The sequence below is a fragment of the Macaca nemestrina genome, chromosome 2 (assembly GCF_043159975.1).
Source record: "Macaca nemestrina isolate mMacNem1 chromosome 2, mMacNem.hap1, whole genome shotgun sequence".
In the NCBI taxonomy this organism is placed as follows: domain Eukaryota; kingdom Metazoa; phylum Chordata; class Mammalia; order Primates; family Cercopithecidae; genus Macaca; species Macaca nemestrina.
In genome coordinates, this window is record NC_092126.1 from 156,496,251 (window position 1) to 156,509,474 (window position 13,224).

The following is a 13,224-nucleotide window of genomic DNA, read 5'->3' on the forward strand; positions in this document are numbered from 1 at the left end:
ACTTTAGCTTACTATAGCTCTTTTACTTTGTAAACTTTTAAATTTAACTTTTTGACTTTTTTTGTGATAACACAGCTTAAAACAAACACATTGTACAGCTGTACAAACATATTTTCTTTCTTAATTTTTTTTTCTTTTTAGAAACAAGGTCTTGCTCTGCTGTCCAGACTGGAGTACAGTGATGCAATCGTGGCTCACTGCAGCCTCGATCTCCTGGGCTCAGCCTCCTGAACAGCTGGGATTATGTGGCACCTGACTGTATTTTTGATTACTTATCTCTATGTAAGGCCATTTTCCGTGGAGTAGTGGTTGTTGGAGGTTTGACGGTGGAGAGCCAGTGTTGCACCCGGTACTGCTGTTGTCAATGTGTGTGCGGCCCTCAGTGCCGACTCCTTCCACCTGGCAGAGCAGCCACCTGAGGTTCTGGTCTTTCCCACCCAGCCATATGGCCTGGGGTGCTTGTTGCAAATGGGTTTTCCCTTCCTTTGAGATTGCCCAACCCACTGTTTCTCAGACCCAAACTAAGTACAAGGAAGATAATGCATTTCTTTTCTTTTTTTTAGTCTGAATATATCTTCTTTTTTTAAAAAATTTATTATTATTATACTTTAAGTTCTATGGTACATGTGCACAATGTGCAGGTTTGTTACATATCTATACATGTGTCATGTTGGTGTGCTGCAAGGACAGAAAACCAAACACCGCAAGTTCTCACTCATAGGTGGGAATTGACCAATGATAATGCGTTTCTTTTACATTCAAAATGGATTTGGTCTTAGGTTAAGGCTTTTAGTTCTGTCTTGGATACACATACCTTGTCAACTCTTTCTGGTCCCTGTAGCCATGGGCACTTTATGTTTTCGCCTACACTCCTGCTAAATTTTTCTGCTTTTTATACTTCACCTATTTTTTGGTTTGGCGTTTCAGCTAAATCCTAGCTCTGAGCAAGGTGAAGTTTGATTTTCTTGCTATTTCTGAGAGATTTCAGCGAGAAGGGAAGAACATCAGCTTAATGAGGCTGTTTTCAAAAGTCTTGTTAGCATTTTAAAATTTTATAACAATTTTGCTTCCAATCATTGTCATCCAGTCCATATATCTTATTTGGCATAGGTGACACATTCATACCTACATCTTTAGAAAATATAAATTTCAGCCAGGCATGGTGGCTCATGTCTGTAATCTCAGCACTTTAGGAGGCAGAGGCAGGCGGATGACCTGAGGTCAGGAGTTCGAGGCCAGCCTGGCCAACATGGGGAAACCCCATCTTTACTTAAAATATAAAAAAACTTAACTGAGCATGGTGGTGCACGTCTGTAATCCCAGCTACTCGGGAGGCTGAGGCAGGAGAATCACTTGAACCCAGGAGGTGGAGGTTGCAGTGAGCCGAGATCATGCCATTGCACTCCAGCTTGGACAACAAGAGAGAAATTCTGTCTCCGACACCCCCGGACCAAAAAAAGATACATAAATTCCAAGAAAAAAATTCCAGGTTGTTCATTGAGGTTACATGTAAATGGTACTGTTTCACCTTAGAAGACTGTGTGATTTCATCATTGCATAGCATGTTACTATTTTCATACTCTAGCAATCTGGCTTCTTAGTTCGAAAGCTCAGGAACCAACTTCAGCAGATATGCTCAGAAATAGAGCTTGTTAAAAGGATACTGGGTACCTCAGAGATTTACAAAAAAATCTACATAATCATTTTCATTTTCAGGGCCAAATCTTTGGACATCACTCCCAGAATCCTGCTGTGGAACCTGGGACTGTGCCTTGGCCCCCAATCTGTGCATGTGGGTCTGGCAGAGCCTGGATCATGTGCCCTTGCTGGAGGGAGGTCACCAAGTGAGATCCCAGGGTTCTCAGCTGCTTCCAAAGCAGTGAGCAGGCTCTGCCTCCCAATCAAAACCCATGGGGTGGTGACTTGCCACTTATAGGAGGGTGATTTATTTGCTAAACAGCAAAACGAACAAATAGACAGTATGCACTTTCTTTTCAAACTTTCACACATTTAAATATACATGTGGGTGTGCTGCTAATGCAGTACAACTTCCTTATTAGTGAACTCACTCTCCCGTTAAAAAGAAGGTCTCCCAAAATTTCAAAAGGTAAGAGTCTATGTCCAAGGTCAGCATCTCAAAAGCATGCCCACCCTTTCTACAGTGAAATTTCTTCAAACATCGAAAAAAGATTCAGATTCTGAGTATCCGAAAAGAATGGAAGAGTCATAAAACCAGGTCTTATTACCAGTCTGAAGGCAAGGCTTTGGGTGGGCCTTTCTAGTACATTCTTTTTGGATAGTTTCTTTAAAAGAGTTGTTATAAACTGTAAGCAAGTTGGTGAAGGAATAAGTTGTTCACTGCCTAAGATGATTTTCATCCTTGCTTGTAGTTCGTTTTGCATCTGACACAATCAGCAACTCTGTCTTTGCTGTAAGAATTATTTTGTTCCATAAAAACCATCATTTGACCTTTCCTAGGAAGTTCTTGGTGCTGTAAGAATAAGATAGAATAGCTCATGTTATGGCAAAAAGACAGATGAACCTGTAACCCACTGGGGGTGTGACTGTAGTCATGATGGCGTTTAAGGTAGCTGAGTCACCTGTTCTTTTGTCTTAACGTGTGCTTTTTTCTCCTGAATATTCACTCTAAGGCATGAAGTTCTCTGTGATGACTGGTGATGACTGCTTCCCTCCCCCCATGATAATTCCTGGGACCAGATGTTAGGTCAGGTTCTTGAAACCTGGTTATCCCCTTGGCTTCTCCTTCTTTTCCCAGGTGGAATAAGCTCACTCTCTGATGGTGTTGACTTAGTCCTGGTTTGTTGATATCCGGGAGGCCAAGTGCCCGGAGACCCTAGTGGTCGCAGTTGATACAGCTGTCATCTGACCATCAGCCATCTTCTCTCTCCCTCATGCACTGCGCTTGGGCTGCCCCCACTTGCCTGCTGCCATCTCATGCCATTCCTTCTGAGAGGACAAGGACAGCACTACTCCTGACAGTCACTTTCTGAACATATGCTACTTTTGATAGGGGTAACTTACTGACTCTACTGCTCTGAGAGTAGTTACTGTTGTCTTGCCAACAACCTGGGTTGGTAGTGTATTCTTTTATAAAATATAATATGGGTTATATTATAGGATTGTAAGTGGGATGTGCTGAAATTCTAGTAGTGAGACTTGAGTCAACAACAAGGAACCAAGTTTACCTAGAGGCTGGAGGTAAATTTTGGTGAACTCTCAGAGGTGATTTGGAGAAAGCTGCTGTGTTCTCTCACATGGCAGTCTTCTTCTCGTGTATTTCCTTGTGTAGACCTGGGGCTGTGCTCAGGTGATGGCGACAGTGGAGATCATCTGGGCCTGTGAGCAATGCAGCCACCTCCAAGGCACGTCCCTGAGAAAAGGGACACTCAGTCCCTGTAGTATCCCATGCAGTGCATTCTGCATCGGCATCTGACATCTACTTGAGGCTCTACCACCCAGGTGGGAAGCTGGGGTGACTTGTATTTGGAATACTTCTATTTGTTTTGTTGGGTAGAATCCAACTGTGTTTTTTAAATAGAAAATTTGGGCTGGGCATAGTGGCTTATGCCTGTAATCCAAGCACATTGGGAGGTCAAGGTGGGAGGATTGCTTGAGCCCAGGAGTTTGAGGCCAGCTTGGACAACATAGTGAGACCCTGTTTTTACAAAAATAAAAAATTTAGCAGGATGTGGTGGCACATACCTGTGGTCTCAGCTACTTGGGAGGCTGAGGTGGGAGGATCACTTGAGCCCAGGAGGTTGAGGCTTCAGTGAGCTATGATGGCATCACTGCATTCCAGCCTGGGTGACAGAGTGAGACTTTGCCTCAAAAACAAACAAACTATATATATAAAACCCCAGAACACCCAAGATGTACAGTGTGATTTTATTTTGCTTAAAAAAAGTGAATACATGCATAGAAAAAACTATTAGAAGGATATATACCAAAACATTAACAATGGTTATCTCTGGGTGGCAGAATACCCATGATTCTATTTTGTTTCTCTCCTGTTTTCTAAATGCTTACAGTGAACATGTACTGCTTTTGCAATAAGAAAAAAAAAAAAAAAACAATAAAAGCCATTTAGGAATTATCAATATCTGAAAATGTAGACCTGTATGCCAATAAATTAATGAAGGATTTATTCACTTTATGAGAGAGAATTTTAGATTTCAGGGGGTTCACAGTTCTGTGAATAAAATAGGAACTTGATAAATATTTGCTGAATCAATAAATGAATTTGCTCTGGGGTTTTCTTTAAGTGGCAGGATCCCCAGTGTATTTCAGGTGAAATCAATTTACAAAAACGTGATTTGCACATTTCCCCGGAACACTATGCACTATCCATTGTGTAAAGGAGAAGATCAGATGAAAGGAAGTGTTCTGGTTCCTGTTCTGCCCCTGGTTATAGTCCTGGCCCTTTCCCCTGTGCCTGGTGCCTAATGATCAGTTTCTTTTTTTTTTTTTTTTTTTTTGAGATGAAGTCTTGCTCTTGTCCCCCAGGCTGGAGTGCAATGGCGCGATCTCGGCTCCCTGCAACCTCCGCTTCCCGGGTTCAACTGATTCTACCGCGTCAGCCTCTCGAATAGCTGGGATTACAGGCACCTGCCGCCACGCCCGGCTAAGTTTTGTATTTTTAGTAGAGATGTCGTTTCACTATGTTGGCCAGGCTGGTCCCGAACTCCTGACCTCAGGTGATCCACCCGCCTCGGCCTACCAAAGTGCTAGGATTACAGGTGTGAGTTACCGTGCCTGGCCATGATCAGTTTCTTTAAATAAAAAGGAGAATAATAGTCACCTGCTCTCAGGTTACTTTAATGTTTGTGAAAAACTTTTAGCAAGTGTAGGCTTCATGTAAGGCAGGCAAGCCCTAGAATTGGGGCTTAGCCTGGGAAGGTTCCTGGCTTTGCTCGGAGAGAATTCAAGAGTGAGCCAGTGGTAGAAGAAAACAGCTTTATTGAGGTCACAGTGTTAGATCTCTGTGACTTCTCCTGAAGAGCAGGGCTGCCCCTAGGCCATGTATGGAGAGCAGCAGCCCAGGGGCAATTCTGTCCTATTTATACCCATGTTTAATTACTTGCAAATTAAGGGCGGGTTATTCAGAATTTTCTAGAAAAAGGGTGATAACTTCTGGGTCATTGACATGGAAAGGGGTGGCAACCTCTGGGTACTGCCATGGCAATTGTAAACTGATATGGCACTGGTAGTTGTGTCTTACGGAAAGGTGCTTTTGCCTCTTTCCTGTTTCAGCTAGTCCTCAATCTGATATGGAGTCTGAACCCCACCTCTGGAGTTGAGCCTCGCCTCCTACCTCAGGTTGGGCTGCCAAAGAGTAAGAGTGTAAGGGTTAGAATTTATGTGACTATGAATATGCTGAAGCCAAAGAAACAGGGTGGTTAAAATGATGTTTCCGTTGTAAATTGTGAGCACACAAATTGCATCAAACAGAAATGTGCAGCTTAGTGAATTACTGCCAGGCAAATTCCCGTGAAGCCACCAACCAGGTCACAAAATTGAGCACTGCAGGAAGTTCCTATTGTGTTCCTCCTAATCCTTCCCACCTCCCTCCTCCCCCAACATGACCACACTCCTGACTTGTATGGTAATCAGTTCCTCTCTTCTTTATTGTTTTATCACTATACTAAACATGCGTTCCTAAAACATAATTGTTTAATTTTGCCTATTTAAAAAATACAGGTTGGAATTATATAGTTTGTCTTTTTTTTGCTTGCATCTTTTGTTTAACATTTTGTCTGTGAGATTCATCCATGTTGTGTGTAGTTGCAATTTGCTTGTTTTCATTGCTGTTTGGTATTTCACTGGGTAAATATAACACAATTTATATTTCTATTTTTCTGCTTGTGGACATGTGGTTTTTTTCAAGTTTGGGGCTATTATGAGCAATGTGGCTATGACCATTTTTCACTTGTCTCAAATGAGGTGCGCATGCTGCCTGTGACTATTTTGTACCTGTGCACACATTTCTCAGGAACACATCTAGGAGTGGAATTGCTGAGTTATGAAGCATGCATATCTCAACTTTAGAACATAAATGCAAAACTGATTTCCAAAACAGTTGTGCCAGTTTACAGGTTTATCAGTAGTATATGAGAACTCCTGTTCCTCTACATTGTTACCAACACCTTGTATTATCAGACATTTTAATTTTAGCCCACTCTCATGAGTGTGTAAAGATCTCTCATTGTGGCTTGAATTTGCATTCCCATAATTACTAACGAGACTGAGCACCTTTTCGTGTGTTCAATGATCGTTTGTATATCCTCTTTTGTGAAGTACCTGTTGAAATCTTCTGCTTATTTTTCTGTTTTCTGTCTTTTTCTAACGGATATGTAGGAGTTTAAAAAATAGTCTGTATATAAGCCTTTTGTCTATTATATATGGTACTAATGTTTTCTTCCATTCTGTGGCTTACCTTTTAACTTTCTTAATGGGGTCTTTTGATATATAGACTTTCTTAATTTTAACTTTTCTTAAATGTAATTTACTTTTAAAGTCCAATATTATCTCGTATTGCATTACTCCATTTTCTGTTGCTCATAACAGAGCACCTGAAACTGGGTAATTTATGAAGTGTAGAAAATTATTTCTTACAGTTATGGAAGCTGAGAAGTCCAAGGTCGAGGGTCCACATCTGGTGAGGGTTTTCTTGCTGGAGGGGACTCTGCAGAGTCCTGAGGTAGCGCAGGGTATCACATGGCAACGGGGCTGAGCATGCTAATTCAAGTCTCTCTACCTCTTCTTATTTAGGTTGGTGCAAAAGTAGTTGCAGTTCAATGGCAAAAACCACAATTACTTTTGCACCAACCTAATAGAAAGTCACCAGTCCCACTCCAATGATAACTCATTAATCCATTAACCCATTAATATATTAATCCATTAGCCTATGAATAAATTAATCCATTCATGAGGGCACTGCTGTCATGAGCCAATCACTTCTTAAAGGCCTCATCTCTCAATTGTGAAGGAAACCAAAATGGTTTATCCCAAAATATACTTCTTTGACATATTTTGAGATGCCTGTTCAGTTCAGAGGGCCTGCAGACAGAAGTAGTCCCACAAAGCTGCCTTTTGTGGGGAGATTTGCATCTATAGAGGAAATAAAGAGAATTAAACAGTACATATGTAAGTGCTATCACTTGAATATTTGTCCCCTTGTCTTGACTTGCTACTCATTTCTTCTTTCTGAGGGCTGCTACCTGTTGAGGTTTCTCCTGCATAACAAGACTGCCTTTTCCCCAGGTCTTTCCTCTTCTCTCTCTCCCACAACCTGTTTTTGCCACCATGCAAGCCCCTATTGTTTCTGTAACCCCAAGACAGTACAAAAACATCAACCATCTTGCCTTTCTTTGAGTGTTTATACTTTTTATGACTTCTGTGCACACATGTGCGCAAGTAAAATTTGTATGCCATTTTTCCTGTTACTCTTTCTATTGTAAGTTTTTTCTATAGACTCAAATTATCGAATCTTCAGGAGAAAACTTAAACTTCCCTACAACTGCCACACTGGGGATTAAATTTTAACGTGAGTTTGGGAGGGAACAAATATTCAAGTGATAGCACTTACATATGTATTTTATTTATTTATTATTATTATTATTTTTTTGAGACAGAGTCTCACACTATTGCCCGGGCTGGAGTGCAATGGCATAATCTCGGCTCACTGCAACCTCCACCTCCTGGGTTCAAGGGATTCTCCTGCCTCAGTCTCCTGAGTAGCTGGGATTACAGGCATGCACTACCACGCCTGGCTTATTTTTTATATTTTTTAGTAGAGACAGGGTTTCACTATGTTGGCCAGGCTGATCTTGAACTCCTGGCACTGTGATCACCCACCTTGGCCTCCCAAAGTGCTGGGATTATAGGCGTGAGCCACTGCACCCGGCCTACATATGTATTTTCTGCATACATAAAATGCATTCCATACATATTTTCATGCATTCTAATATGTCAGTGCTTTCCTTTATGGTTAGGTTTTTTGGTATCTTAGTTAAAAGTTGTTTCTTACCCTGAGATTATATATTCTCCTATGTTATCTTACAGAAGTTTTGTTGTTTCACCTTTGACATTTAGATGTACAATTCCACCTGCAACTGACTTTTTAATATGGTGTAAGGCAGAGATCAAGTTTACTCTTTTCCTCATATGAATAACCAATAGTTTTAGCAATATTTGTTAAAAATAATTTCCTACACTCTGTTCTGAAGAGTAATCATTTTTAAAAAAATGAATCGAGTATCCGAATACATGTGGGTGTGTTTCTGGGCTCCCCTTTCTGCTCCATTGATCTATTTGATTATTCTTGCCTCAACATTATGTTTTCTTAAGTATTGTAGTTTTATAATGGGTCTTGATGTCTGGTAGAGCAAATTCTCCTATTTGTTTTTCTTTTTCAAGATTGACTTGGCTATGTCTCGTTGTTTATTCTTTCATATAATATTTGGATCAGCTTGTTAATTTCTACAAAAAATCCTGCTAGGATTTTTGATTAGGATTGCATTGAAACTATACACCAATTAGAAATAATTTACATCTTTATAATATTGAGTCCTATAAGTCGCGAACATTAATTTACTTAGATTTTCTTTAATTTTATTCCTAAGTACTTAATATAGATTGATACAGACATAAGTGACATCTTTTAAAACAATTTATATTTGGTTTCTTACTGATATATAGAAGTTCAGTTGATTTTTATATATTGACCTTATATTAATTCTAAGAATACAACATAAATTATCTTAAGAATCTTTTGAATTTTAGCTGTACATTATCATATAATCTACAAATAATTCCAGTTTTAGGAGTAGTTTTCTACTCTTCATATCTTTTATTTCTTTTTCTTGCCTTGCCTGACTAGCAACTCTCATAAAATGGCAAATAAGTGGTGATGGCAAGCACCCTTGACTAATTCCTGATCTCGAAGGGGAAAAAGTTTAACATTTCATCATTAAGCATGCCACTTGCTGTGTATTTCTCATATATATCCTTTTTCAGATCAAGAAAGTTTGCTTCTATTCCTACTTCCAAAGGATATAAAACTATTGTGAATGTATATTAAATTTTATCAAGTTTTTTGCTTCATCTTTTAAGATGTTTATATGCTTTTTAAAAAACTTAATTCTACTAATATAATGATTTACAGATATTAAACCAACTTATGCTTAACTTATACTTTTTGGAATAAATTTTATTTGGTGTGCTATATCTCTGGATTTAATTGGCTAATATTTCACCATTTAATGATTTTTCCATTTATTTTCTTGAGTGGTATTTCCCTTTCTTATAATGTCTTTATTGGGTTTTGGTATCAAGTGTATTCCTGCCTCACAAAGCAATTTGTCAAATATTTCCCCTTTTTGTCTTCTCTGGGTTGAAATTTCTAGTAGAATTTGCTAGTGAAGACATTTGGATCTAGAGTTTCCTTTGTGAAAATATTTATAATAGTATTTTTAGTTTTTCTAGTAGTTTAACAGTTCTAATAGCTTTAATATTTTATATTTCTTCTTTTTTCAGATATGGTAAGTTGTATTTTCATAATTTTTTATTTCGTAGAAATTTTCAGATATATTGGCATAAAAATTTATTCACAAAGTCTCATCATTTTATTATCTTCAGGATTTGTAACAATGTTCTTTTCTTTGTTCTTGGCATTTGATTATTTGTACCTTTTTTCATTTTACTTTACCAAACTTGTCAAGAGTTTATTAATTTTGATTTCTTTTTTTGTTATCCAGGCTATAGTGCAATGGTGCGATCTTGGCTCACTGCAACCTTTGCCTCCCAGGTTCAAGCGATTCTCCTGCCTCAGCCTCCTGAGTAGCTAGGATTACAGGTGCCTGACACTATGCTTGGTTGATTTTTGTATTTTTAGTAGAGACTGGGTTTCATCATGTTGGCCAGGCTGGTCTCGAACTCCTGACCTCGTGATCCACCTGCCTTGGCCTCCCAAAGTGTTGGGATTACAGGCGTGAGCCACTGCGCCTTTCTAAGGGCTTATTTAAAAACCTTTTGGTTATGTTGCTTCTTTCTATTGTATGCTTGTTTTCTACTTTGTTTTTATTTCTGTTCTTATTTATTTTTCTATTTTCTTGTAATAAGTTTTGAAATCGGGAACCTTGACTCTTCCTACTTTTTTTTTTTTTTCAAAATGATTTTGGCCATTCTGGGTCTCTTGCTATTCCATATGAATTTTAGAATCAGGTTGTCCATTCCTACAAAAAAGTCAGCTGGGATTCTGTTAAGAATTGCACTGAATATGTACATCAGATTGGTGAGTAGTGCTGTCTTAACAATGTTTAGTCTTTCAGTCCATGAACATGGGATGTTTTCCCATTTATTTAGATCTTTAAAATTTCTTTGAGCAATATTTTACAGTTTTTAGAGTATAAGTTTTGACCTTCTTTTGTTAAATTTATTCCTAAGCATTTTATTCTTTTTGAATTGTAAACGACATTGTTTTCAATGCAAATGAAATTGTTTTCTTAATTGTATTTTGGATTGTTCATTGAAATTGTGTAAACATACAATTGATATGGTGGAAAGGAAAAAATAAGAGAGGGAGGTAATCTTGATGACAATGTTTGAGGACTGGTTTCAACTAAAGTGTATATTATTCCTCGACCATTCAGTTATCACTACTACCACTATTGAAATTACTACTATTACTATTTTGATTTAGTCTTCTCTCACTTGCAATCAAATGTTCATTGATTTGTTAGTTGTATATTTTGGTTCAGTAATTAAAATAAATGTACTATAGTAATAGATGTTAATATTAGAGGTTAGAGGGCACTGGGTGTAGGATATAAATAACTCTTTGTACTATCTTTGCAAGTCTTTTTAAAATTTAAAACTATTCTAAAATTAAAGGTTTATTTAAAAATACCTTTTTTTTTTTTTTTACACAGAGCCTCACTCCAACACCAAGTTGGAGTGCGGTGGCATAATCTTGGCTTACTGCAACCTCCGCCTCTCGAGTTCAAGCAATTCTCCTGCTTCAGCCTCCCGAGTAGCTGGGACTACAGGCCTGTACCACCATGCCTGGCTAATTTGTGTATCTTTAGTAGAGATGGGGTTTCACCATGTTGGCTAGGCTGGTCTTGAACTCCTGACCTCAAGTGATCTGCCTGTCTCCATCTCCTGAAGTGCTGGGATTACAGACATAAGCCACTGCACCCAGCAAAAATACAACTGATTTTTGTATATTAATTTTGTATTCTGCCACCTCACTCAACTCATTTATTGGTTCTAATAGTTTTTTAATGGATTCCTTAGGATTTTCTTTATTTTTTTATTTTTTATTTTTGAGACAGAGTCTTGCTCTGTCACCCAGGCTGGAGTGCAGTGGCACAATCTTGAGTCACTGCAACCTCTGCCTCCCAGGTTCAAGCGATTCTTGTGCCTCAGCCTCCCCAGTAGCTAGGAGTACACGTGTGTGCCACCATGCCGGCTAATTTTGGTATTTTTAGTAGAGACGCAGTTTTGTCATGTTGGCCATGATGGTCTCAAAATCCTGACCTCAAGTGACTGGCCTGCCTTGGCCTCCCAAAGTCCTGGGATTATAGGTGTGAGCCACTATGCCTGGCCCCTTAGGGTTTTCCATGTACAAGATAATGTCATCTTCAATAGATATAGTTTTACTTCTTTCTTTGTGATCTAAATGCCTCTGTTCTTTTTTCTTGCCTAATCACCCCAACTGGAACCTCCAGTACAATGTTGAATAGAAGTGGTGAGAGTGTACATCCTTGTTTTGTTTCTGGTCTTTGGAGGAAAGTATTCAGTTTTTTACCATTGAGTATAATTTTAGCTCATTTAGTTGTTATTCTATTGATATGGTGATTTAATTGATTTTTAGATGTTGAAACAAGCTTGCATTCTTAGGATAAATTGAACTTGGTCATGGTGTTTAATTTGTTTTATATGTTATTGAATTTGGTTTGCTAGTATTTTGTTGATAATTTTTGCATGAGAGGTATTGGTCTGCAATTTTCATTTCTTGTGCTATTTTCACCTGGTTTGGATAGTAAGATAACACTGGCCTCATAAAATGAATTGGAAAATATTTCCTCCTCTTTTATTATTGGAAAAATTTGTGAAGGATTTGTATTAATTCTTCTTTAAGTATTTGATAAAATTCAGTGATGAAGTCACTTGGACCTAAGCTTTTCTTTGTGTGTAATTTTTTATTACTAATTTGATCTCTTTACTTGTTATAAGTCTATTTAGGTTGTCTGTTTACTTTTGAGTCAGTTCCTGCAGTTTTGTTTTTGTCCTTCTATGGAAGGACATTTCTTCTAATTTACCTAGTTATTTTTTGATACAATTATTCATATTTCCTTATAATCTTTTTATATCTGTAAGGGTAGTAGTAATGTCGTCTCTTTAATTTCTGATTCTAGTTATTTGAGTCTTCTTTCTTTTCTTATTGAGCAATCTAGCTAAAGGTTTGCCAATTTTGTTGATCTTTACAACAAACTGACCTTGAATTAATTGATTTTCTTTATTGTTTTTCTGTTCTTTATTTCATTAATTTCTGCTCTAGCCTTTATTATTCCCTCTCTTTTGATTGCTTTAGACTTAGTTTGCTCTTCTTTCTCCAGTTTCTTAAGGTAGAAGATTAGGTTATCGATCTAAGATCATTCCTTCTTCTTTTTTTTTTTTTTGAGACGGAGTCTTGCTCTGTCGCCCAGGCTGGAGTGCAGTGGCGCGACCTCGGCTCACTGCAAGCTCTGGTTCCCGGATTCACGCCATTCTCCTGCCTCAGCCTCCCAAGTAGCTGGGACTACAGTCGCCCGCCACCATGCCCGGCTAATCTTTTGTATGTTTTAGTAGAGACGGGGTTTCACCATGTTAGCCAGAATGGTCTCGATCTCCTGACCTCGTGATCCGCCCGCCTCAGCCTCCCAAAGTGCTGGGATTACAGGCATGAGCCACCGCACCCGGCCCATTCCTTCTTCTTAATATAGGCACTGCAGCTATAAATTTCCGTCTAAGCACTGCTTTAACTTTATCCTATAAGTTTTGGTATGGTGTGTTTTCATCTTCATTCTTGTCAATGCATTTTTTAATTTGCCCTTTTCTTTTTTGACCTATTAATTGCATAGGGGTGTGTTTAATTTCCACATATTTCTGAGTTTCCCCAATTTTCCATTATTGATTTCAAATTTTATCCCAATTGTGGTC